At 38.8% G+C, this 27,909-nt stretch overlaps 2 long non-coding RNA genes across 2 annotated transcripts in view; one reads left to right on the top strand and one right to left on the bottom strand.

The window, feature by feature from the left end:
- Positions 1 to 27,909, bottom strand: part of LOC127647267 (uncharacterized) — a 255,840-nt gene that overhangs the window by 116,159 nt on the left and 111,772 nt on the right. The gene's annotated exons all lie outside the window — the stretch shown is intronic.
- LOC127647268 (uncharacterized) overlaps positions 9,678 to 27,909 on the top strand; it is a 133,873-nt gene continuing 115,641 nt past the window's right edge. The window contains exon 1 of the long non-coding RNA XR_007971033.1: positions 9,678 to 9,967. This is a non-coding gene — a long non-coding RNA (uncharacterized LOC127647268). The remainder of the gene's footprint in view (positions 9,968 to 27,909) is intronic.

The raw sequence follows: 27,909 nt of genomic DNA, 5'->3' as shown, positions 1-27,909 counted from the left end.
GAGTAAACAGTAAACTTGCAGGTATTGGCAATAATTAATTGCTTGTTATGGGTGATCATACACCATCAGTAGTTCAATGTTCTGTAAAATACTGATCAGTGTCTTTTATTATTTATCAAATCTCTCAAATACTAATTCGTTCTCCAATTTGGAATTGTCTTACTTTAATGAAGCAGGACTGGTGGATGAAAGAAAGGAAATGATCCTCTTCTTTATGAGTTGTTGTACCAGTGTAGGGTTTGTGTGTCTCGCCATCAAATGTGAAATTTCAGCTCACAGAAGAAACACAAACCGTAAAACCAAGAGAAAACCTGAACACAGACCAGAGCAATCATTTAGTGGATTCAAGAACAATTTCACATAAAGTCATTTAGGTAGAAATAACCAAATTAAACTATTATATATACAGATTCAAATGGCATTTTTACATTATAATCATGTCCCTCTATATTAATCGTTTTTCTCTGACACGTGTCAACTGCAATGAACAAGTTTCACTACGACCACATTTATAACCACTTGGATTAATCGAAATACAATAATGAAAAGGGAATAAACACTATGTTTACTTTGTAACGGGGTATTTAGCCCGTCTTGTAGGGGAAATTTGTTAGTGCTGCCCTGGAAGACTGAATAACGAAAGGATCTTAGTCCCCGCTTTCAGTGCTTTCAGTCTCGTTACACACTAAATGTATGTATGTTGTGTCCTACCTTATTGTGAAGTGACACTACAGACCGGAAAGGGTAGGCTTCGGGTAGTGTAACGTCATACAGTGGCTTCCTGAAGTGTAAACGTATATGTGAGACACAGTCTAATATACTCCTCCCTCCCCGAGCCTAATAAAGTAGGTGAGACGCCCCCACTCCCGGACACCCCTCAACAAAAGATACACTGTAGACAAGTACAAAATTATAACAATATTTATTTTCTTTTAAATATTCTATTTTCTTAAATCAAGTATTATTCTAGTCTGAATAATCAATTAAATAAAAACTAATACAAATTAAATTAGTTTTTGTGTTTTCTTTTAAACCCAATAAACACAATCTTCACCTTCAATGTAAAAGTTATAAACTTTTCACTAATAAAATAACAAATCCTAAATGTTACCTCAAAAATGAAAACACTGGATTCTCAATGTAAACACAACCTAGGATAAATCCTCACTGTTCAAATGATCACTTACAAACACATCACATTTGAAACAAACATACACAATGAAATCTCATTCAAAATGAGCAGTTGGATGAAATGTTCTGTTAAATGTTCACTCACAGTTCACTTCACCTCCTGTAGTTCACTTCACCTTCTGTAGTTCACTTGAACTCTCACAGTTCACTTCACCTTCTGTAGTTCACTTGAACTCTCACAGTTCACTTCACCTTCTGTAGTTCACTTGAACTCTCACAGTTCACTTCACCTTCTGTAGTTCACTTGAACTCTCACAGTTCACTTCACCTTCTGTAGTTCACTTGAAAACTCACAGTTCACTTCACCTTCTGTAGTTCACTTGAACTCTCACAGTTCACTTCACCTTCTGTAGTTCACTTGAACTCTCACAGTTCACTTCACCTTCTGTAGTTCACTTGAAAACTCACAGTTCACTTCACCTCCTGTAGTTCACTTGAACTCTCACAGTTCACTTCACCTCCTGTAGTTCACTTGAACTCTCACAGTTCACTTCACCTCCTGTAGTTCACTTGAACTCTCACAGTTCACTTCACCTCCTGTAGTTCACTTGAACTCTCACAGTTCACTTCACCTCCTGTAGTTCACTTGAACTCTCACAGTTCACTTCACCTCCTGTAGTTCACTTGAACTCTCACAGTTCACTTCACCTCCTGTAGTTCACTTCACCTCCTGTAGTTCACTTGACCTCTCACAGTTCACTTCACCTCCTGTAGTTCACTTGAACACTCACAGTTCACTTCACCTCCTGTAGTTCACTTGAACTCTCACAGTTCACTTCACCTCCTGTAGTTCACTTGAACTCTCACAGTTCACTTCACCTCCTGTAGTTCACTTCACCTCCTGTAGTTCACTTGACCTCTCACAGTTCACTTCACCTCCTGTAGTTCACTTGAACTCTCACAGTTCACTTCACCTTCTGTAGTTCACTTGAACTCTCACAGTTCACTTCACCTTCTGTAGTTCACTTGAACTCTCACAGTTCACTTCACCTCCTGTAGTTCACTTGAACACTCACAGTTCACTTCACCTCCTGTAGTTCACTTGAACTCTCACAGTTCACTTCACCTCCTGTAGTTCACTTGAACTCTCACAGTTCACTTCACCTCCTGTAGTTCACTTCACCTCCTGTAGTTCACTTGACCTCTCACAGTTCACTTCACCTCCTGTAGTTCACTTGAACACTCACAGTTCACTTCACCTCCTGTAGTTCACTTGAACTCTCACAGTTCACTTCACCTCCTGTAGTTCACTTGAACACTCACAGTTCACTTCACCTCCTGTAGTTCACTTGAACTCTCACAGTTCACTTCACCTCCTGTAGTTCACTTGAACTCTCACAGTTCACTTCACCTCCTGTAGTTCACTTCACCTCCTGTAGTTCACTTGACCTCTCACAGTTCACTTCACCTCCTGTAGTTCACTTGAACACTCACAGTTCACTTCACCTCCTGTAGTTCACTTCACCTCCTGTAGTTCACTTGACCTCTCACAGTTCACTTCACCTCCTGTAGTTCACTTGAACACTCACAGTTCACTTCACCTCCTGTAGTTCACTTGACCTCTCACAGTTCACTTCACCTCCTGTAGTTCACTTGAACACTCACAGTTCACTTCACCTCCTGTAGTTCACTTGAACTCTCACAGTTCACTTCACCTCCTGTAGTTCACTTCACCTCCTGTAGTTCACTTGAACACTCACAGTTCACTTCACCTCCTGTAGTTCACTTGAACTCTCACAGTTCACTTCACCTCCTGTAGTTCACTTGAACTCTCACAGTTCACTTCACCTTCTGTAGTTCACTTGAACTCTCACAGTTCACTTCACCTTCTGTAGTTCACTTGAACTCTCACAGTTCACTTCACCTCCTGTAGTTCACTTGAACTCTCACAGTTCACTTCACCTCCTGTAGTTCACTTGAACACTCACAGTTCACTTCACCTCCTGTAGTTCACTTGAACTCTCACAGTTCACTTCACCTCCTGTAGTTCACTTGAACTCTCACAGTTCACTTCACCTCCTGTAGTTCACTTCACCTCCTGTAGTTCACTTGACCTCTCACAGTTCACTTCACCTCCTGTAGTTCACTTGACCTCTCACAGTTCACTTCACCTTCTGTAGTTCACTTGAACTCTCACAGTTCACTTCACCTTCTGTAGTTCACTTGAACTCTCACAGTTCACCTTTTATCAGTTCAATAATCAAAAATGAATAAATTGGAAAAAATACCAGTCTGCAGAACGATGAGTAGTGATGAGTTGTCTTGACGTAGCGTGCGTTGAAATAAACTTGAAATAGCATTGGGGTAGAGGCTAACTTTAAAGTTCACTCCACTTCAAAGAAATGTCCAAAAATGAAACATATATTAACATGAAATCAAACTGGAACTTCACCACTAAGGAGATGAATCAAACCGGAGATGTCGTGTGGATGGCAGGAAATAATAATAAAAATATATATATATATATATATATTGTGAAAACTTGAATCTCCTCAAGATGACGTCTCTGCCGCAACTGCGTCACGCAGCAGTTTCAATCTCACGTGCGGCGACACATGTGGAAAACTCAAATACATGTGATAATTCTCAGCAGTTATTTCTTCTTGTTGCTTCTCAATCAAAAAACGTTTGAAGTATAAAACACCGCAAAAACTTTTCAATTGTCACTAATAAAGCAAACTTGTATGTGGGATATTCTGCGCGCAGTGGGATGGTTGGAACTCAACTGGCCTAATTCTTCGGTTAGAAAGAACTGCAGCTACTCCAGAGTGAACTTGTCCCTTCTCAATATTTATTAAGCCACGAAAGTGCAAGTCGTAGACAGGTTTGCGTGGATATACATATAAAAGTGGTTTGTAGTTATGAACGCACAGCAATACCACACAAAGAAGAAAGATTTTAGAAACGAAACAATGCCAGGAAAACTCCGTGCGCTGGATGCTGCCGAATGAAGTTTTTTGCGCATACATCAGACAAGTCTGAACAAGTTCGACTCGCGCATGCGTGCGGTGGGGAATTTTGTACAGCCGCCCCACAAATTTACCCAGGAAATTTGTAAGTCCACAAAATGTCTGAGATTAACTACTGGTGCTAAGAACTAAAACTTAGGCATTTCAGGTAACACAATGTGTTTAGCAACAGGGCGGACATATATATTGCCCTTGATGTCAACTTCGACGGCTCTTATTGCACCGTCGTCGCTTGGTAGGACTCGGGTCACCCTACCGACAGGCCATTTTGCTCTGGGAAGTTGAAAGTCCGCAATCAATACAACCTGATCGACTGCTAGGTTTGGTGTGACGTTCTGCCACTTCTGTCGAAGCTGAAGACTGGGTAGGTAGTCTCTGAGGAACTGGGTCCAGAAGTGATCGGCGATCACTTGACTGTGTCTGTAGCGGCGCCGTCCAAGTAGATTGCTGGGTCCATACACAGCCTGAGGTAAGGAAGCGTCCCGCCGCCCCATGAGCAGCAAATTGGGGGTAATAGGGTCAGGATCTGCTATATCAGATGATACGTACCCCAGGGGTTTTGAATTTACGATGCCTTCCACTTCAATCAATACTGTGGTAAGGACTTCCGTTGTGAATCAGACGGTGTGATCTTTCAGGACAACTTGGAGGGCAGCCTTGACTGATTTAATTTCCCTCTCCCATACGCCGCCGAAATGAGGTGCGTGAGGTGGGTTGAATTGGAAGGAAATTTTTTGTTTGGCTAGTTGCTCTTGGAGTGATGGTTCCATTTCGGTAAAGGCTTCAGAGAGCTTGCGCTCTCCCCCCCTGAAGTTGGTGCCTCTGTCGCAGATGATTTCAAAGGGCTTTCCTCTCCTTGCTATGAAACGTCTGAGGGCTAGTAAAAATGAATCTGCATCCATGCTGCATAACAAGTCGAGATGTATGCATCTTGTAGTGAGACATTTAAATATTATGCCCCATCTCTTTTCTTGCCGTCTGCCAATTTTGATTACATAGGGACCAAAACAATCAACTCCTGCGGACCAGAATGGAGGTTGATGAATTCTTAGACGGGAAGCAGGCAGGTCAGCCATTTTAGGTACAATGGGCTTGCCACGCCATTTGCGACACTCAGCGCATTGTCTCTGGTACTTTTTTACCACCTGGCGGCCTCTGAGAACCCAATAGGTTCGTCTTAGCTCGGCGAAGACTCTTTCTGAACCTGCGTGCATCAGGCGGTTATCAAAGTCTTGGATTAGCAGTTTTGTTATGGTGTGTTCTGGGGCCAACACAATAGGGTGAAGTGCATCCTCTGGCAGTGTTACAGCTTTGCGTAATCTACCACCCACTCTTATCAGATTAAGATGAGGATCCAAAGTTGGAGCAAGGGAGTGTAATCGACTGTTTGAATGCACCGATTATTGGCTTTAAGGGCATGCACTTCCTTAGGAAAACTTTCAGTCTGTGCACGTCTGAGTACAGCAGTTTCAGTCTCTATGCGTTCTGTGGCAGACATAGGGGGTGCTGCCGAACCATGCAGAGACTGATATGTGGTCGTGATGAGATCGTCCCATGATTCGCAGTTATCTATATCAGGTAAAGAGGCATGAATGATTGTGACATTACCGCAGAATGTGGAGTTACGGCGTTCTTCTGACTCATCAACTGACACTGACGGGTGGATTGGCCAGTGGTCTGGAGATTGGTGCAGAAATTCTGGACCTTGCTTCCATCTGCAGGTTTGGGACAGATCTATGAGGGTCTTACCCTGGGTTATATCGTCGGCAGGGTTGTTATTCGAGTCCACGTATTTCCAGTTCTCGTATCCAACGAGGTCTTGAATCTCTGCGATTCGCGTGCCCACAAACACTTTGTAGTTGCATGACTCAGATTGTATCCAGTGTAATACGGTTGTTGAATCGGACCACATAATTGTCTCTCTGAGATTAAGTGTAAGTTCTGTGTTCAGTGTTTTGGCTAGCTGAGCTCCAGACAATGCTGCACAGAGTTCAAGGCGTGGAATGGAGAGTTGCTTCTTGGGTGCCACTCGTGACCTCGCCATGATGAATGCGTCTGAACAAGTTCGACTCGCGCATGCGTGCGGTGGGGAATTTTGTACATGTACTTTATATGCACTCACAGTTCTCATGGCATTCACAGTATATCACTGTCACTTAGCTCCAGCAGCTAATGCAATCCACGGGAAAATTATCCCAAAACTTTAAACAACTGCGAAACACTTAGTGCTGTCGTCTTTTGTCCGAATTAAGCCTCGATAATCTTCCGTTGAAGTAACCTTATCGAACGAGCTTTTCAAACATGACACGACACTAACTTCTGCCTACAACACACACACACACACACACACACACACACACACACACACACACACCGCCCTCTCCTTTATCTCTCCTCGGAATGCGCAAAAACACTCGTCAAAATAAAAGTACCCCAAAAATAATTACTTTTCAGAATAATATTTATATACACATATATATATCCGTTACAACTGCACCTAAATAACCCTTATTGACTAAATCATCGCTTTATGGTGTTTTTGTTCACTTTTACCATTAACTATATTATATTAACTCACCGAGAGAAAATGTGACACAAAAATAATCAATCGGCTTTTTCAGATACTGGATGGCACAAAATGCCTGAACTTCAAACACTTTTCAGAGTTTTTAAACAATATTTGATCAGCTCACATCTTTCTCTGTCATGCTCAGCTCTGTCTCTAACATGGGTACGGAAAAAAAATACGCACCGCAAACGGAGTATGTGTGAACCGGGCGTTAAAATTACTTTATCTCTCTCCCGCTGTATCGCGTGCACGCGGACACGCGGGGCGCGTGATGATCGAGAGCTCTCATTGGTCAAATCGATAATCAACGAAATATCTTAAATCGACTTCATTTTAATTTTCTTTAATAACTTTTACATTTCTTTTCACCTTTATTAGGGAAATATGATGTTAATAAATAATGAATTAATGAAACTTAACTCAATTACCCATTATTTAACCAGAGTTACACATGCAGATGAGTAAACAGTAAACATGCAGGTGAGTAAACAGTAAACATGCAGATGAGTAAACCGTAAACATGCAGATGATTAAACAGTAAACATGCAGATGAGTAAACAGTAAACATGCAGATGAGTAAACAGTAAACATGCAGGTGAGTAAACAGTAAACATGCAGGTGAGTAAATAGTAAACATGCAGATGAGTAAACAGTAAACATGCAGATGAGTAAACAGTACACATGCAGATGAGTAAACAGTAAACATGCAGGTGAGTAAACAGTAAACATGCAGATGAGTAAACAGTAAACATGCAGGTGAGTAAACAGTAAACATGCAGGTGAGTAAACAGTAAACATGCAGGTGAGTAAACAGTAATCATGCAGATGAGTAAACAGTAAACATGCAGGTGAGTAAACAGTAAACATGCAGATGAGTAAACAGTAATCATGCAGATGAGTAAACAGTAAACATGCAGATGAGTAAACAGTAAACATGCAGATGAGTAAACAGTAAACATGCAGATGAGTAAACAGTAATCATGCAGATGAGTAAACAGTAAACATGCAGATGAGTAAACAGTAAACATGCAGATGAGTAAACAGTAAACATGCAGATGAGTAAACAGTAAACATGCAGATGAGTAAACAGTAAACATGCAGGTGAGTAAACAGTAAACATGCAGATGAGTAAACAGTAAACATGCAGATGAGTAAACAGTAAACATGCAGATGAGTAAACAGTAAACATGCAGATGAGTAAACAGTAAACATGCAGATGAGTAAACAGTAAACATGCAGGTGAGTAAATAGTAAACATGCAGATGAGTAAACAGTAAACATGCAGATGAGTAAACAGTACACATGCAGATGAGTAAACAGTAAACATGCAGGTGAGTAAACAGTAAACATGCAGATGAGTAAACAGTAAACATGCAGATGAGTAAACAGTAAACATGCAGGTGAGTAAACAGTAAACATGCAGGTGAGTAAACAGTAATCATGCAGATGAGTAAACAGTAAACATGCAGGTGAGTAAACAGTAAACATGCAGATGAGTAAACAGTAATCATGCAGATGAGTAAACAGTAAACATGCAGATGAGTAAACAGTAAACATGCAGATGAGTAAACAGTAAACATGCAGATGAGTAAACAGTAAACATGCAGGTGAGTAAACAGTAAACATGCAGATGAGTAAACAGTAATCATGCAGATGAGTAAACAGTAAACATGCAGATGAGTAAACAGTAAACATGCAGATGAGTAAACAGTAAACATGCAGATGAGTAAACAGTAAACATGCAGATGAGTAAACAGTAAACACGCAGGTGAGTAAACAGTAAACATGCAGATGAGTAAACAGTCCTCATGTCATAAAGTGTGACAGAGCTGCAGGTTTCTGAATTTATCTTGATGTTTGATCACTGCGATGAAAATCTTTTACAGAAAATCATTTTTTGAATCAGTTTGGTAGAAAGGGAACAGAAATATCTGCAACACAATATAAATCTATACACAAACATGTCTAACTGTAAATACAAACAAAAGAAACTTAAAACAATGTATTTATTCTCACATGTTCAGTTGTGATCTCTCTGATATCTGCAATGTTTTGATTGTTGTGTTCATGTTTATCCTTTATGTCTGTCACCTGTGTTAAGTTATTCTCTTGTTGTTGTAACTCTTAGTGTTGTTTTGATTTAGTGATTTATCTAATTAATGTCTCCATGAGGTGTTTTATTATTGTTGTTGTTACACATCATTAAAGCAGAATAATCTTTTTAACAGTGACTGTGACTATGAATCCTGATTCAGCTCATCCACGTCTCACTGTGTCTGATGACGGGAAACAAGTGAGAGACGGAAACACACGATCAACAAAAGAGAACAACAGAGGAAAAGAGCAAAGTGACACGTTTGATGAATATCTTGCCATCCTGGGAAAGGAAGGATTCTCCTCAGGATGTTTTTACTTTGAGGTGCAGGTGACGGGGCAAACTGAGTGGGATTTAGGAGTCGTCAGAGAATCCATTAACAGGAAGGTGAGGATTAATCTGAAACCTGAGATCGGATACTGGACTGTGCAGAGATATGGGGAATATCGGGCTTGTGATTCTCAACCTGTCTCTCTTTCTCTGAGTGTGGATCCACAGAGGGTGGGTGTGTTTGTGGATTATGAGGAGGGTCTGGTCTCCTTTTATGATGTGGAGGACAGGTCTCATATCTACTCTTTCACTGGTCAGTATTTCACTGAGAAACTCTATCCATTTGTTTGTTTAGGTTATTATCGGAATGTAAACCCTGCACCACTGATCATCTGTAATGATTTCTAATGAGATTAATTTACAGATGAATGTATTTACAACAGTAAAGATGACAAAATAAAATAATTATTCACTCTCAGACATAAATACACTGTTTAAAGTACAAATCTGCCATTGGATTATTTACCCTTATTTTGGTGCCATATGTGTTTGATCAAAAACAAAAAGGTAATTTTTCCCCCCTCAGAGCAACAAAAATATAATTGTACATTTAAAGGTACACAAAAGATATTTAGGGTGCAATTTTGTACCCAAAATGAGTAATACATTTTATCCATCATGATATTGATTGGACATGAATAACAAATCTTTAAAATGCAAAACAAATGAATACATTAAATAAAGCAAATAAAATGAAATAGAATAAATGTTGAATGTTATAGTAAATATCTTGTATTAACTGAAACTAAGATTAAGTTTAATGCTAAAATCTCAATCAAGACGAAGTAAAATAAACTGTGGAGAGGTCACGAGGTCTGAGAGTGAAGCAGAAAGCCCAAGAGAGAGTTCAGCAGATATTATATTATAATTTATAGCCCAAAACATGCATGTCATATTCCCTTAAACAGATCAGATGTTTTGTCTGGATTCCCCTGATGTTAGTAATTATCTCTTATCACAAAATAATGATTAAAAATGTCCGTTTGTTTCTTCAAGGTGCAACAATAGACCTTACACATATAGCAGAACTGTTATGACCCTGTGGTGTTTTGTGTGTGTAACATTGTAGTTTTCTATCTGTGTTTGTGTGTTGTGAGCTGCTTCCTGATTGGCTGCTATTCAAGTATAGAAGATGATCTGCAAGTATGTGCAGAATTAGCAGCAATAATAAAAGACATTTTTTTGTGGCTTGTTTGTGTTTCACAAATGTGTTCAGTTTCATTGACTATTTCAGTGAACACTTCTGGAGATGCCACTAGGTGGCGACAAATGAGGGTCTTAAGTGTAATGAGCGAGTCATTGAATCATTTTGATGGTCATGACCAAAATCTGGCAAGAGACTTTATAGTATTTAATCATTATAAGAACAAAGCAGATCTTTAATTTCCGTTCAGTTTTGTGAAATGAGTATCAATAATTTCCATGCCTTCTCCATTCTTAAAAATTGCATGTCAAATCTACTGACTTCATTAGACAAGAACAAAGCAGATCTACTGTATCATTTTCTTACAGTATTCAGAAAGACTGCAGGATTTAATCTCAGGGCACGCACAGAAATCAAACAATGTTACATTTTCTCTTCACAGCTTACAGTTCATTGAGTTGCAGTTGTTTGTATCGTGATAAATACATGAAGTGTGACAATAAAATATATTTTAATATCATAAGCATTAAAGTCAGAGCACAAATGATGAGGAGACAGATGTTCACCTTAATCACTGTGTATTGATGGTAGGTGAATGGACCACAGATGTAAATTCAGTGATGTACATAAGGATGGTTTTGGAGTCTGAAAACAAGAAATACAATAAAGGCAATGAATAAACTGAATATATACACAACAACAGGCATTCATTGTTACATAAGGAAACCAAAATATTCTTAATTCACTTGAGGGACATTTCTGTGCCAAATATAGGCTATCGTCCAATAAACAGAAACAAGGTATTTCACAGGATAACATGAGCGATTGTCACGAACCCCGTTCCTCTGCCCCATCTCTGCTTCCTCACACACGCACACTATCTCCCTTCTCACACACGCGCACTCCCTTGTGCTTACTCGCTCGTTCCGCCCCCTTCGAGTTCGGACGCTCGCATTGCTCGCTCGAGCCCTCACGCCCACTATGCTTCCCCGGGCTCTCTTGTTCGTAAAATATCTCCTCCCTCTGGCGCACTCGCCTCAATCAGCCTGAACATTATGACCACTTGCACTCACGCGCTTCTTGTCCCCACACATTAGTTACACCTGCACTCGTCTCGTCACCTGTCATTGTCTACACCTGCACTTGCCCCTATAAATACACTATCCCTCCGTTTGAATCCCGTTGGTTATTGTATTTAGATTCCCGTGTTTTGACCCCCGCTAGTCGCGTCTAGTTTTGACTTCCCCACTCTTGATTATCCCCTTAGTTTACCAACTCCCTATTCCTCTCGTTTCCCTGTCTTTCGCTCCCGCTTATCCCGTCTTGTCTTGTCCATAGTTGTTAACTGTTTTCCCCACTTCGACCCCCGCTATCGTTCACCTCCCTCACTAGATCTGCCCCCTTGTTCATCTCTTTGATTCCCCGGCTCTTGACCCTACGCTTCCCACGACTACTCTTCATTGGATTTGCCCCTTGTATGTACTTTGCCTGCCTGCAATAAAACGCAGTTTTTGACTTACATTGTGACTGTCTCAACTTGTGTGCGTTACAGCGATTAGTGGGTGTTAATAACATACAATTTCCATGTATGAATAACATCATATCTAACATGAAAAACATTCCAGCAAACATGAATCTAATCACTCGTTTGGGGTGATAACAGTTTAACAAATTAACATTGTATCATCAAGACATCATGAATAACCAGTAACAATGATTTGCATATTAATAAAGAATGAATCATCACACTTTAACATGGAAATATGACACAGATTCATATAACACTGTTCAGATTACTGTTAACACAAATATGATAAAAAAGACTTACTTTGAGGTCAATTAATAATATCTGGATGTTACATTTGCATCAATCATCAGAACAAACAGGAATAAACATCTTTTCAGATAACAGCTCACACAGATCACACAGACACAGCCGATAGCAGCTGTGGAGCCTTCATAACAATTCATTATTTTCATCTATTTAATAAAGGAAGTTTTTACAAGATATTTAAAATAGTCCTCTTATATTTTCCTGAATTGCTTCAAAATTGTTTAGAATAATTTCCAGACACGGCTGGTCCACAATAATCAAAGTATATTTGATATTTTATTAGTGTTGCCCTTTTAGTGTCACATGGCATCACTCAATCTGGATTGGTGGCATATGATTTGTGGCCAATGTGTATTTTAATAATAATAATCTGTATACTTTATATACTCTAGGGGTGTAACAGTATGAGATGTTCACGGTATGATGACATCACAAAAAATACCCCAGTATTACTAATATTATTTACAGTTTCATATTTAGTTATACAATTAGTAACATTTTGACTTTTAACAACTAAAATACTTGAATATGAAAATCAGTTCTGTTCCTCAGGTCGAGGTTCAGAGTTGTTTTGAGTGACAGGCATCAATCATTTGGACATACAGTATGATGCTGACATTTACACGTTTACATTTATGAGAGAGAAAATAAACGTACTTTTAAGCATCTCTTCAGCATGAAACAGTTCAAATGGGGCAGTTTTCAGGCTGTGTTGCCCAGTGTCAAGTTTCAACACATTCAAAATATAAAGTATAAAGGATATTAAAATCAATAAATGTATATTTTTTCCAGTCTGTTGTATTAGTATTTATTTATCTATCACCCCTTATTTACTTTAGATACAAGTTTCTATATATTGTTATTTACACAGGGCAAATATACGATTTATCAAATCTTGTTTTATTATGTATCGTATTTTAATGGAGATTTAATTTATTACAGCTGACAGTTACACGAGCAAACAAGGTTTGAACATCAAACGTAACAAGATCAAATGATACTGAAGGCTTTTTAACACTTTTGTGAAATTTGAAGGCTGTTGATCAGATAAATAAAGGTAAACGTCATATAATGCGACTACGCATTACTTTACAAAGATCTTAAGACCTACTAGTTAAGACTTGCATTAAGAACAGGTGGAGTCCCGAGGTTGAGACAGGGAAACATATAAAATAATGTAAGCATAGATGCCATTAAATGTATTGCAGAGTTATAGATCATGATCAATGTTTCTGTTTCTGGCAGACTAAACTAAATCAGCCTAATTGTGTGTTGGAGGATAAATTAGGTGTATGTCTGGCTAAATAGAGTCTTTAGTCTAGACTTAAACTGAGAGAGTGTTTCTGCATCCCGAACAGTGTTTGGGAGACTATTCCATAGTTTAGGAGCCAAATATAAAAAGGATCTTCCTCCTTTAGTGGATTTTGATATTCTAGGATATTAACAGGCCAGAATTTTGCGATCTTAATGAACGTGTTGGAATATAGCGTGGTAGAAGGTCACTTAAGTACTGCGGAGATCATTCAAAGCTTTGTATGCAGTTAACAGAATTTTAAAACGAATACGAAATTTATCAGGTAGCCGATGTAACGATGATAAAATGGGGCTAATATGATCATATTTCTTTCATTAGCACTCTGGCTGCTGCATTTTGAACCAATTGAAGTTTATTTATTGATCTTGCTGGACATCCTCCCAGTAATGCATTACAATAATCTAGTCTTGAGGTCATGAACGCATGAATTAGTTTTTCAGCATCAGTAACAGAGAGCATGTGTCGTAACTTATCAATATTTCTCAGGTGGAAGAATGCTGTTCTACAAACATTGGTAATATGATTTTTAAAGGACAGACTGGTATCAAATATAACACCTCAGTTCTTCACTGTTGAAGATGATGTAACAGTACATCCATCTAGAGTCAAATTATATTTTAGCGACTTGTTTTTAGAGTTTTTTGTCCAATAATTTGTACCTCTGTTTTGTCAGAATTGAGTAGAAGGAAATTTCTGGCCATCCAATCTTTGATTTCATTGATACACTCTGCTAATTTAGAGAATTGTGAAATCTCATCAGGTTTTGAAGAAATATAAAGTTGTGTATCGTCGGCATAGCAGTGGAAACTTATTCCATGATTCCTGATAATATCTCCCAGGGGAAGCATATATAAGGAGAAAGAGTCCCTAAAACTGATCAATGTGGCACTACATACTTTACTTTTGTTTGGTTTGACAATTCCTCAATTATATAGGCAAAGTGGTAGCGGTCTGCTAAATAAAGATGGACAAGCCAGGTTTTTTTTTTTTTTCAAAAAGAGTGGAAATCGTTCAGCTGGGGGCCATAAGTGCCTGCGTTGGGCAGGTGTCCCTTCCTAAGGGGAAGACACTGTGGAGACCACACCCAACCCTTTAACAACATTTTTCCAATGTATTTTTTTTTTTACAAAAAACAAACAAACCAAAAAAGTAAATATCTAAATATTTTGGTAAAACTCAAGAAGTATTATTATGTTTCTTATGTTCATTTAATAAAAAATTGAGGAAAACATGCTTTATTTAACAACATTTGTACTGATAATTTATAATACATATATAAACCATAAATACATTTATATGCATAAATTAAAATGTTTTATTAGCTTTTTTAGCAGGTTTATTAACTAAAAAGTAAACGGCAATATTTAATGACAAAGCTTCTGCTTTCTCTTAAATAAATGTTTTTTAAATAATGTCATTCTGTTTATTTTATTAATTAATTATTTTTTATTTAACACACCATGTTTACTAACTACACAAAGTAATAAACAATAATAATAATATTTTCCTAAATAGCTTTTGTTTTTCTTAAATAAAATAATATGAATAAAATATAAATAAATATACCGCAGTTAGTTCTGGTCCTCGAATCTGATTGGACAAGGGAGGTTCCATTAGCACGTATGGTGAGACACCATCAGCACTCAGACGCTTCACTGTGTGTGTATCACTCCGCTTGTGTTCATGCTGTTCTAAACTAAAGTGTAAAGCAGTGCATATCTGTTAGGAGTTACTATCTTTATTTTTGACATTACATATGTTAGTCAGCAGGTGGTGGCAAAAGATCATTTTTGTGTGTAACATGAGCCAGTTGGAGACGTAAAGGGAATCCGTTAGTCATTGTTTACATAGAACAGCGCTACGTGATCGCCCGTATTACTAATACATTACTAATACATTACCAAAGCTAGGAAATAGCTTTAAACAGCTTTAAATGGACAACTTGGGGATTAAGGCTCATCACAGCTGAGAGACACACCTGATTAATTACAGAACTCAAGTGCTTACCTTTTATCAGAGTTTCCACATTGGATACATACTGTTAAAATGTTTCTACCGGCTACTGCGAAATAGGGAGAAATACCCTCGCTTGGACGTCTATTTTCCACAGAAAGCTGACAGCATCTCTGCTTGGGTGTGGCACACGCTCCATCTCTCTCTCTCTTTCTCTCTCTCTCTCTCTCTCTCTCTCTCTCTATCTATCTCACACAGACACACACACACACACACACACACATCCATCAGTCTATACTTGTTTATCCAATAACTTGTTAGAACCAGCACAAGCCGTGATAATATTTCTGAAGTAAAATTTTTGAATTACTAATGAAGGTTTGGACGCATCAATTGTTTTGAACCAGTAACGGCAGATTCTGATCCATCGCGTAAGAAAGTAGTTCTCAGCACAAATGCGTTTTTATGACCGTACTTGTTTTTTCCCATTTTTTTATGTATTTGTTCATTGAACTGTTGTATATAAGCTGATGCATCTTTGCAAAGAGAAACACCAAAAGCCTGGTCTAATATAATTAAAACAGTCTCCCACATGTTTGTTCGATCACTATTAGTTCATTAACAGCAGGTCGATAATAAACTGCTGTTGTAGTTTGACATATAATTGTCTGGAAACGATGGTGTAAAAGGCGTACAGTGAGCTAAAGGATCCCAGTGGTTGAATGTTTTCTAAAGTGAAATGATTGTTCTGGGTGTGAAACAGGTCAATATTTAAGTCATTTTGTACTCTCGGTCTCCATTTAACTTTCACATTTGGAAAGTGAAAGTGTAACCGGTCCTACCTGACCCACTCCGTGTAGGATTCAACCCAGGGTCACCAGCATCGAGTCTCGTACGGAGCGGGTAGAACAGGAGCGTCACACAAACGAGGAGGCTAAAGGCTACAGCCTCTAGCGTCAGTCGCTAGTACGGCTCTCGAGGCCAGGGGGGTTAGGTTTACACTGCACAGCTATCACTTACTAGCTGGCCTCTGTTACACTCACTCCCCTAAACCTCACTTCCTTCCAGGTCACAGCACCACTGTAATCAGTCCTACCCGACCCGCTCCAAGCGGGATTCGAACCGGTGTCTCTGGCATGGGAGGCCAGAGGAGTGAGGTTTTACACTGCACAGCTATTACTTATTTGCTGGCCTCCACTGGAAAAGTAAAGATTTATAGTGAAAAGGGAGTTACATTTTGGTCTGTCCTCACTCAAAACCAACTGGATCACTTCAGAAGACTTTTATTAAACCAATGGAGCAGTTTGATGCTTTTATATGTTTTTGGAGCTTTTGGTGCCCATTCACCTACATTGTAAGGACCAACAGAGCTGAAATATTCTTAGGCTTTTTTTTAAAGAGGGGAAGGATTACAAGAGGCAGTTAGTAATAGTATTGACAAACACAGAAGGTGGAGCCCAGATGACGACATTCACCTTTGGGGAATAAGAAAGGCGCACATGTCGGACAACGCGGCCAGTGGTTTGAGTGTGGAACTCGACCCATCGAGAGTGTGAGGATATACGGCTCTATGTGAACCACTCTACCTCTTTCTCTTACGGTGATTATTTCCAGGGGAGGATTACTTTTGTCTTAATATCGCCATAATTTTAAACCTGAACTTTACCGACTGATGTCTGGACTGGACCTTGAAACCCGATCTCAACACCGCACGCCAGAGCCAGAGCGACACCAAGCCATTGGGTGAGTGGCCTCTCTCTGGGTGACCCCTAGCTCACACACACACACACACACACACACACACACACACACACACATATATCCATCCATACATTTGAGAAGGACTGACTCACACGTTACATTGCATCACGTAGGGATAGTTGAATTTGCAGATTAAACTTTTGTAGCGGGTTTGCAGGGCGGGGATTTGTGTCTTAACACTTCGTTAAAATCTGTGTTTAGTTGAATCGTTTAGTCAGCACCGTGATGGCATCAATTAGTTTTTATTCACTTAAGAACAGCTAGTGCAACCCTAACAATGTATTTGGATTAGCGTTTGGATGTACACTTGCATATTGATCCATCTATTAACAGTAATAGATATAGACTAAAAGCAGCAAAACTTTAATTTTGATTTCACATGGACTTTAATGATTGGATCATTTCTGCTGCTGTGGTTTGACCAATAAGAGACAGGGAAGTAAGCTAAAGGACCCTGCTTGATGTCAGTATGCAGTCAGATACACATGTGCATAAACCCCCAAATCCAAACAAATGAATCAAGTAGAAATAAGTGACTTGAAAATGAAAGCTGACATATTTAAGTTCTGTGAAATCCAGTGCCATCCAACAGAACTGCAAAAATAACCATTGTTCTCAAAACAGCGTTCTGAATGGGCCCCCATCTGCTTTTGGTTGAACAAACAGACAGTCCCGCTCCCAACTCACGCCATTGCTTGAGTGTTGGCGGGGAGGTCTAGAGGCTCACTCAAAACAAACAGGGGAGGTTTCATAGGGCCACAGTAACAGTGTTTACAGTTTTGGGGAAAACTAACCTACAAATGGTTTACTTCTAGTTGTCTCTGCATATTAAGCTAGTGTAGTAATATTTGATCACAGAAAACATGGCATCTTTCAGCTTTAAATAGGTTATCTGAATTGTTGTTCATGCTTGAAAGAGACACAACAGCAATAAAAATGTCTTCCTTGGGATTTGTGGCTTATTGTAAACTCGGGAGAGTGAAAAGAGTTGTTAAATGTGTCATAAACTGATCCCAAGGCTGTTAAGCAACCAACAAACTGAACTTTGATACAGGATTGAGCCAGGAAGACTCTGAAGGTGAAACTATGAATTTGAAACTAAAGCAACTCTAAAACAACAGAGACATTTCCTTACGAAGTGGAATAGCAAATACAAGTAATTTAGAAGGACACTGAAAATTAAACACCGCCAGTGTTCAGTTGAAGGTACCGATCGAGTGTAAAGACTTCATCTAATCATATTTTATTAGTTTTGTCTTTCCAGGATGAAGTTAATTTGTGTAACTCTGCTCATTATTTGTGGAATTAAAGATTCAAGATCAGGTAATGACACATTTTTAAGAGATGGAGTTAATAATTACTTATTTATCTCTACAGATCTTGCCAAGATGTGATCATTTTGATATTTGCTGAAATGTGTTTTTTCCTGATCTTCTAACAGAGCAGTATAATGTAGTTGGACCCACTGATCCTGTTCTTGCTGTGGCTGGTGAAGATGTGATTCTGCCCTGTTACATCAAACCCAACAGCAGTGCTGAGGACATGAGAGTGGAGTGGTTTAGACTTGATTTACAAGACTCAGTTGTGCATCTCTATCAGGATCATAAAGACACAAACACAGATCAGAGTCAGGCCTACAGAGGGAGAACACAACTGTTCAAACAAGAACTACAGACAGGAAACACATCACTCAAACTCTCAACAGTTCAAGTCTCTGATGAAGGACGTTACAAGTGTTTCGTTCAGTCTGAATCCTGGTATGATGACATCACTGTTAATGTCAGAGTTGAAGGTGAGAAAACCAGCATTGAGAATTATGATACATGTTTTGTATTTGATGCTGTTCTATAATATTTTTGGTGCTGGTCAGTAACAAATTAACACAAAGAGACAGAACAAAAACAACTTTATTCGTTTTTTCTTTTTCATTCTTGATCTCTGTAGCTGTAGGAACTCCTCCACTGATCACAATAGATGGGTTTGATCATTCTGGAGGGGTTCATCTACACTGTGAAATCAAAGGCTGGAACCCTGAACCTGAGCTTGTGTGGCTGGACCATGAAGGAGTCACTTTGAAATCTGAAGCTACAGACACACACAGAGACACAGACGGATTCAGAGTGAAACACACCATCACTGTATATAATAGTGACAGCAAATATCACTGCAGAGTCAAACTGAGACATCACATGCTGGAGACAGAGATTATTACCTCCAGTAAGTACTGAAACTGCTTTTGCATTTATTCAGGATCTGAATTATATTTCTGTTTGTGTTCTGGCAGAATACTGGAAGTCTATTGTAGACTTACAATCTCATCAGATCATCCCTAAATTAATGTCAATCTTCAAACCATGCAGGTCTAAAGTTATGAAAACATTTTGACAAAACAAATGATTTTTCATTTTACACAACAATAAATGTAATGCTGAAAATGACAAACAGAAACTACTTGCCACAATGTATTGGTGTATTGAAATCACACTTGGGAGATGTCTTTGCCATCCTGCTTTGAGGAGACATTGGTATTTTGGGTACAGAACCTCTATTGATCAAGAAATATAAATAAATATATAATAATATTTATACTTTTTGTGAATTTTGTATAATTTGGCCTTGAGTCCAGAAGCATCAGCAGTAACTTACAGTTTCTGAGTGGGTGGCCCAAGATAAATGATCATTTGAATTGAGATCTGTAAACTTATTTACAACTTTAACTTTTCGTTAATTGTTTCCATGTTTTAGGACATTTACTCATTTTAAAAGATAAATCAACAATATTCCAGTTTGAGTACATTTGAGCTCTGGAAAGAATTAAGAGACCGTTTCAAATGTTCAGTTTCTCTGGATTTACTATTTATAGGTGTATGTTTGAGTAAAATTAAAAATTTTGTTTTCTATAAACTACTGACAACATTTCTTTCAAGTTACAAATAAAAAAAAAGTGTCATTTAGAGCATTTATTTGCAGAAAATGTGTCTGGTCAAAATAACAAAAATGCAGTGTTTTCACACCTTGAATAATGCAAAGAAAACAAGTTCATATTCATTTTTAAACAACACAATACTAATGCTTTAAATTAGGAAGAGTTCATAAATCAATATTTGGAGGAATAACCCTGATGTTCAATCACAGCATGCATTAATGCTTTGCATCAGTATCGGTAAATACCACTGTACAATCTCGGCATTCTCTTCAGCAGTCTTTCACATTGCTGTTGGGTGACTTTATGCCACTCCTGGCGCAAAACTTCAAGCAGAAATTCAACAGACACTTGAATGGCTGCCATACATGTAGAGATGCTGATTTAAGAAACATTTGGAGTGGTCTCTTAATTTTTTCCACAGCCTTATATACAGTATATATATATTTAATTTGACATGCATAACATATGAAACGTTAGGAGGCCTTGTGGCTGGGTACTTTCAGATGAAAGGAGGAGTCTATTCAAAATTAATAACTCTATAATCCAGAACATTACATTTGAGAAATTAAAACTTTTTTTTCCCTTAAAAAAAAATAAATAATCCAAATCTACTGGACATCTCTTTTCATTTTAAATAATGGGAATTGGGTAACTAACACCAATACAAACATCTCAGTATTTATTTCTGCATTAAATAACACATATTGCATGACTTGTTTTGTGTATTTGTGGATGGCATTGTGAGCAAAGGAAACAGTATGTGTGTGCGTTCTTTTGATGGGTGGATTTTTGAATTGAGTTCTCATCAAAAAAATCCTCCACATGCAGCAATGAAAGCCTTTGAACGTTACATTTATATAGCGCTTTTCTGACACTACACTCAAAGCGCTTTACACAGTGAACAGGGACTCCTCAACCACCACCAGTGTGCAGCATCCACCTGGAAGATGCAACGGTAGCCGTAGTGTGCCTGTACGCTCACCACACACCAGCTGTTGAGAGGAAAGAATAGAGTTATAAAGCCAATTAATGGATGAAGTTTATTAGGAAGCCATGATTGAGATGAGCCAATGGGGGAATTTAGCCAGGACACCGGGGTTACACCCCTACTCTTCACGAGAAGTGCTCTAGGATTTTTAATGACCACAGCGAGTCAGGACCTCGGTTTAACGTCTCATCCGACAGACGGTGCCTTTTTACAGTATAGTGCCCCGTCACACTTTTGCAATTATCTGTTGTACATGTCTGTGTTTCTTTACACACTCTAATCTTTTCTTTTTGTTTTTCTGTTTCAAAAGTGGCTTTTTCATTGCAGTTCTTCCCATAAGTCCTCCTGAGTCTTCTCTTTACTGTTGTACATGAAACTGGTGTTGAGCGGGTAGAATTCAATGAAGCTGTCATCGGAGGACATGTGAGGCGTCTATTTCTCAAACTAGAGACTCTGATGTACTTATCCTCTTGTTTAGTTGTACATCTGGTCATCCACATCTCTTTCTGTCCTTGTTAGAGACAGTTGTGCTTTGTCTTTGAAGACTGTAATTACACCTCAGTATGAAATCTTCAGTTTTTTGGCAATTTCAATCATTGTAAATCCTTTATTCCTCAAAACAATTATTGACTGACGAGTTTCTAGAGAAAGCTGTTTCTTTTTTGCCATTTTGACCTAATATTGCCCTTAAGACATGTCTAGATTTGATCAAAAATTACTTTTAAAATAGTGATGGTGCTGTTTTTTACATCAGTAATGTCCTGACTATACTTTGTGATCAGTTGAACGCCACTTCAGTGAATTAAAGAAAAAAATCCCTTTATATAATTTATTTGAAAGAATGAAAACAGTTTCATGTCTATCCTTGCATTTTTCATCTGGTCGAGGTTGATCGGGGTTTTAGAAGGTAATTAGTAATAAGTAATGCAATTACTTTTCAGATAGAGTAATTAGTACAGTGATCTACTTACACTGTCGAAGATGTAATTAGACCCCTTCCAGGACCAGGAAAGCTCCAAAGCACTCCTGAGATTCCTGAAAGGCACCCGGAGACTGAACCCTCCCCTCTCTGGCCTTCAGAGACCCCCCTTCGAGCCGCTTGATTCAGTTGAGCTCAAGGCCCTCTCCCTGAAGACGACCCTCCTGATCGCGTTAGCCTCCATCAAGAGGGTTGGGGACCTGCAAGCATTCTCTGTCAGCGACACCCACCTGGAGTTCGGTCTGGCACATTCTCACGTTATCCTCAGGCTGCGACCGGGCTATGTGCCCAAGGTTCCTTCGACCCCCTTCAGGGACCTGCAAGCACTGCCCCGGGAGGAGGCAGACCCAGCCCTTTCGTTGCTGTGTTCGGTACATGCTTTGCTTATCTATTTGGACCGCACGCAGAGCTTTAGATGTTCTGAGCAGCTCTTTGTCTGCTTCAGCAGATGGTGGAAAGGGAACACCGTCTCTAAACAGAGGTTAGCTCACTGGGTTGTTGATGCTATTTCTTTAGCTTATCACACCCAGGCCGTGCCCGTCCCCTTGCGAGTTCAAGCACACTCTACGAGAAGTGTGGCATCCTTGTGGGCACTGGCCCATGGCACCTCCTTAGCAGACATCTGCAGAGCAGCGGGCTAGGCAACACCCAATACCTTTGCCAAATTTTACAATGTCCGGGTTGAGTCGGTCTTGTCCCGTGTTTTGTCAGGTCCGAGCCGGTAGATCTCGGTAATGCGGCACAACCGACCAGGTGTTCCGCTTGCACACAGCGCCCTTCACCAAGTTGATTCAGTGCGCTTTCTATCCCAGGTTAGCCACTAAGCGTCGCTCCCTGGATGTTCTCCTCCCTAGCCTTCTGGCCTGCGATCTCAGTGGAGCAATTCGTGTCCAGACCCACTACGAGTCACAGGTTCTCTGTACTGTGATCGGGCTCCACGGGTTTAGTTCCCTTTTCAGGCAAACTCCCCGTGATGTATTTCCCGCGGTACTGTCCCCCTGTCGGCAGACCCACGTTTCACTTGGGCAGCCCCGCTGCCTCGGTCGCCGTGCTTGTAGAGTCCCCCTTCATTAGGCTGGACCTACCACCGCACCATTTCCCACATTTGGCTTTACAACCCTCGTGGTGTATTTGCCACATGTTACCTCCCCCTAGACTGGGCAGGAATTTGCCTCTTCAGGGTCTTTTCCCCATGAAAGAATAGGACCGGGAAAGACCGCCTTCCCTGACGCATTTCATAGCTTTTGACTATTGGTGGAACAGGGGCATACAACAATAATTGGGTGGACCTGAATGTCAAATGGGTGGCACCGGCACACCCAGCCCCACCCGTGGATCTGCCAGTGCTTGAATCTGGTGTCTTTTAGATTAATTGGAACATACAGATTTGAAGGATATTCAGTGTTCAATGTCAGCCATATTGCCCATCAGATATTCCTTAAATAATGTATTGTACTCATTTAGTGTATTGATTTAAAACCTGTTAAGTGCTATTATGAGCCTTGGGTTAACATGAACAGTGTTTTGGACAGCCCCACAGTGGTTGGGGAAAACATAAACTTTTTAAATGTTTTATTTATTTTTTTATTAAATTAAATTTTGCTCTCTTTAGATTTCTTGGATGCTATACTGAATACATTTACACCTGTCCTGTCAATTTAGAACATTATATTTGCAAAACAAAAAAATACAAATAAAAAAACATTACACGTAGGTAAAAATTCAACTTTATATATATTTTTTTGCATTTTAATCAAATGTTTGACTGGACATAAAGTGCTCAAAGTGCTGAATCACAGTTTTTGTTTTCCAGGTAAAATGTTAAATTCTTTGAGGCTGTTTGTCATCTGGACTTCAGTTGCAGTTGGGTTCAGTGTGATTGCTGTAATACTGATTGCAGCTTTTATTCATAAACACAGAGGTAAAATTATTGTATGTTTCCCATATAACATGTAATGAATGTAAGTAGGGGAGAGCTTGGCTAGTTGCAACAGTTTTTACTGCAGTGAATTTATCTACAAGATTTAACCACCTTGACCTTTTGTCATAGCAGAGCATGTTGTTGATGGGCAACTTGCCACAATGAAAACACATGATGCTGATTTAAAGTAAACAAACATTTTCCACAGATTATATATATATACAGTATCTCACAAAAGTGAGTACACCCTTAAGTGAAAATGTCCATATTAGGCCCAATTAGCCATTTTCCCTCCCCGGTGTCATGTGACTCGTTAGTGTTACATGGTCTCAGGTGTGAATGGGGAGCAGGTGTGTTAAATTTGGTGTCATCGCGCTCACACTCCCTCAAACTGGTCACTGGAAGTTCAACATGGCACCTCATGGCAAAGAACTATCTGAGGATCTGAAAAAAATAATTGTTGCTCTAGATAAAGATGGCCTAGGCTATAAGAAGATTGCCAAGACCCTGACACTGAGCTGCAGCACGGTGGCCAAGACCATACATATTTGGGAAATAGACGTATGAGTGCTGCCAGCATTGCTGCAGAGGTTGAAGGGGTTCAGCCTGTCAGTGCTCAGACCATACTCCACACACTGCATCAAATTGGTCTGCATGGCTGTCGTCCCAGAAGGAAGCCTCTTCTAAAGATGATGCACAAGAATGCCCGCAAACAGTTTACTGAAGACAAGCAGGCTAAGGACATGATTACTGGAACCATGTCCTGTGGTCTGATGAGACCAAGATAAACTTATTTGGTTCAGATGGTGTCAAGCGTGTGTGGCAGAAACCATACAGAAGCAGAGCATGATCCCCTCCCTTCGGAGACTGGGCCGCAGGGCAGTATTCCAGCATAATAACGACCCCAAACACACCTCCAAGATGACCACTGCCTTGCTAGAGAAGCTGAGGGTGAAGGTGATGGACTGGCCAAGCATGTCTCCAGACCTAAACCCCATTGAGCATCTGTGGGGCATCCTCAAACGGAAGGTGGAGGAGCACAAGGTCTCTAACATCCACCAGCTCCGTGATGTCATCATGGAGGAGTGGAAGAGGACTCCAGTGGCAACCTGCGAAGCTCTGGTGAACTCCATGCCCAAGAGGGTTAAAGCAGTGCTGGAAAATAATGGTGGCCACACAAAGTATTGACACTTTGGACCCAAATTGGACATTTTCACTTAGGGCTGTTCTCACTTTTGTTGCCAGCGGTTTAGACATTAATGTCTGTGTGTTGAGTTATTTTGAGGGAACAGCAAATGTACACTGTTATACAAGCTGTACACTCACTACTTTACATTGTAGCAAAGTGTCATTTCTTCAGTGTTGTCACATGAAAAGATATAATCAAATATTTACAAAAATGTGAGGGGTGTACTCACTTTTGTGAGATACTGTGTATATATATTTATATATAAATCAAACCATTGTATTGACAATGACATTTTTTTATTAATAAATTGTTTAAAATTGCAGCATGTAAAACAGCAACAAATAAGCCTGCATATATGAGAAATCAATGACGTCTTACCCCAATATTGCTGTAACAACTTCCCAATGCTCCAGCCTGACATTTATGACAAATGCACGTGTGTTAAGAACACAGTTTAACCTTTTAGTTAAAATCAATTCTGTCATGTGACTACAGATTTGCATTAATACCAATTTCAAGATTGATCTTAACACAGATCTGATGCTGCAAACACATCTGTGTCATGACACTTCCAGGAGTGCCAACACAAATATCTTGTATCATGCAGCTGTCATCGACAAGTGCACAGAGAACTAACGAATGGCCACTCTGTGTGATTAATTTAATCGCGGTAGACATCCGTTTATTTATTAAAGTTGCTTTTCCACATTATTCCAATTAAAAGACGGCAGTCATGAAATTAGCCCACAATACAAAAAACATCATTTCTGTGCACAAAGATGTTTTAAATTAAAAATAAATAAACAATAGAGGAGAAAAGGAGAAAAACATTAATGTGCTTTTTTAGAACAATAACAGCCCGATTCTGTAAAATTATTGTTTAGTTTACTTTTGAAAAAATGTCGGCAAAATTCCCTGTATGAAATTAAATAAAATACCAAATGAAAAACACAATATTTACTAAAATGAAAAAATGATATTTTTAGACCTATATATGCCTTTTCTTTACACAAACTGAAATTAGTACCCTGTTCTGTAGATGAATAAAGTCTTCTGAATGACTCTCAGAATGTTCTGCACTTTTCTCAAGACTATAAACTATCAGAACTATTTGTACAATGATGAGTTCACTTTCAGAAAATGAGCTTTTGAAAATTTTAAAACTTTTAAATATTTTAAATCTGACCCTCTTTACCTCGGATCGCATTTGCTGAGCTTCTTCATACAATGGAAATTGCATTATTATATTAAATTAATTTTAGATGATAATTAAGTTCAGTTGCTCGTTAAAAGTTGCTGGACAAATATGTGGGACATAATGCATGTGATGGTGATGCTTTAGATGATTGCTCAAAATATTGAATATCAGGAATGTATTTGACAGGCACAACATCAGGACCAATATTACAGTCCTATCAAAAGGGCAACTGTTCACTTTTGATTGCTATTCCTCCTCTTCTGATTGCATTTATTTGTGAAATTAAAATAAAAGAGAGATGCGACACACAAAACTGAGGCGACAGTCGAATCACCGCCGCTTTACAAGCGCGTTCACGAGAATCCTGATGCTTTGTTGTGCACGACTGCTTGCGGCGCACATTAAACAAATATTTTATATCGTCATTGATGAATCAGAGCTGAATGTATTAATGATCAATCAAACCACATTTCACTTTTATGTGCTCAAACACAAAATGGGGAAGAAAAAACTCGCTGTTGCTGAATTTTGAAGAAATAATCGAAGATTAATCAATTATCAAAATAATCGTTACAGCAACTGAGTTACAAACACTGTCTAACAATACATTAGATTCACAATATGAGAACAGGAGAATGCAAGAGGGTCAATTTTAACTTATTAACTTTATATAACTTTATTAAGTTATTCATTCATTATGAATTATAAATCTGTTTGATCAATAAAATATTTAATTAAAAACACACTGTGTATATTTATAATGAAGTAGAATTTATATATTTATAATGAAGCAGAATTTATATATTTATAATGAAGTAGAATTTATATATTTATAATGAAGTAGAATTTATAATGAAGCAGAATTTATATATTTATAATGAAGCAGAATTTTTATATTTATAATGAAGCAGAATTTTTATATTTATAATGAAGCAGAATTTATATATTTATAATGAAGCAGAATTTATATATTTATAATGAAGCAGAATTTATATATTTATAATGAAGCAGAATTTATATATTTATAATGAAGCAGAATTTATATATTTATAATGAAGCAGAATTTATTTATAATGAAGCAGAATGTATAGATTTATAATGAAGCAGAATGTATAGATTTATAATGAAGCAGAATGTATAGATTTATAATGAAGCAGAATGTATAGATTTATAATGAAGAAGAATTTATTTATAATGAAGCAGAATTTATATATTTATAATGAAGCAGAATTTATATATTTATAATGAAGTAGAATTTATATATTTATAATGAAGAAGAATTTATATATTTATAATGAAGCAGAATTTATATATTTATAATGAAGAAGAATTTATATATTTATAATGAAGAAGGCTCGTCGGCGAAGCCTGGTGGCCGGGCTTGTCACGGAGCCCGGCCGGGCACAGCCCGAAGAAGCAACGTGGAACCCCCTCTACATCCCTTGGGCCCACCACCCATTGGAGGAACCGCAGGAGTCGGGTGCGCTGCCACATGGAGGCAGTGAAGGCCGTGGGCCTCGGCGGACCAGACCGGGCAGCAAAGGCTT

The sequence above is a fragment of the Xyrauchen texanus genome, chromosome 8 (genome assembly GCF_025860055.1).
Source record: "Xyrauchen texanus isolate HMW12.3.18 chromosome 8, RBS_HiC_50CHRs, whole genome shotgun sequence".
Taxonomy (NCBI): domain Eukaryota; kingdom Metazoa; phylum Chordata; class Actinopteri; order Cypriniformes; family Catostomidae; genus Xyrauchen; species Xyrauchen texanus.
This window is presented reverse-complemented; position numbering and strand designations above follow the sequence as displayed.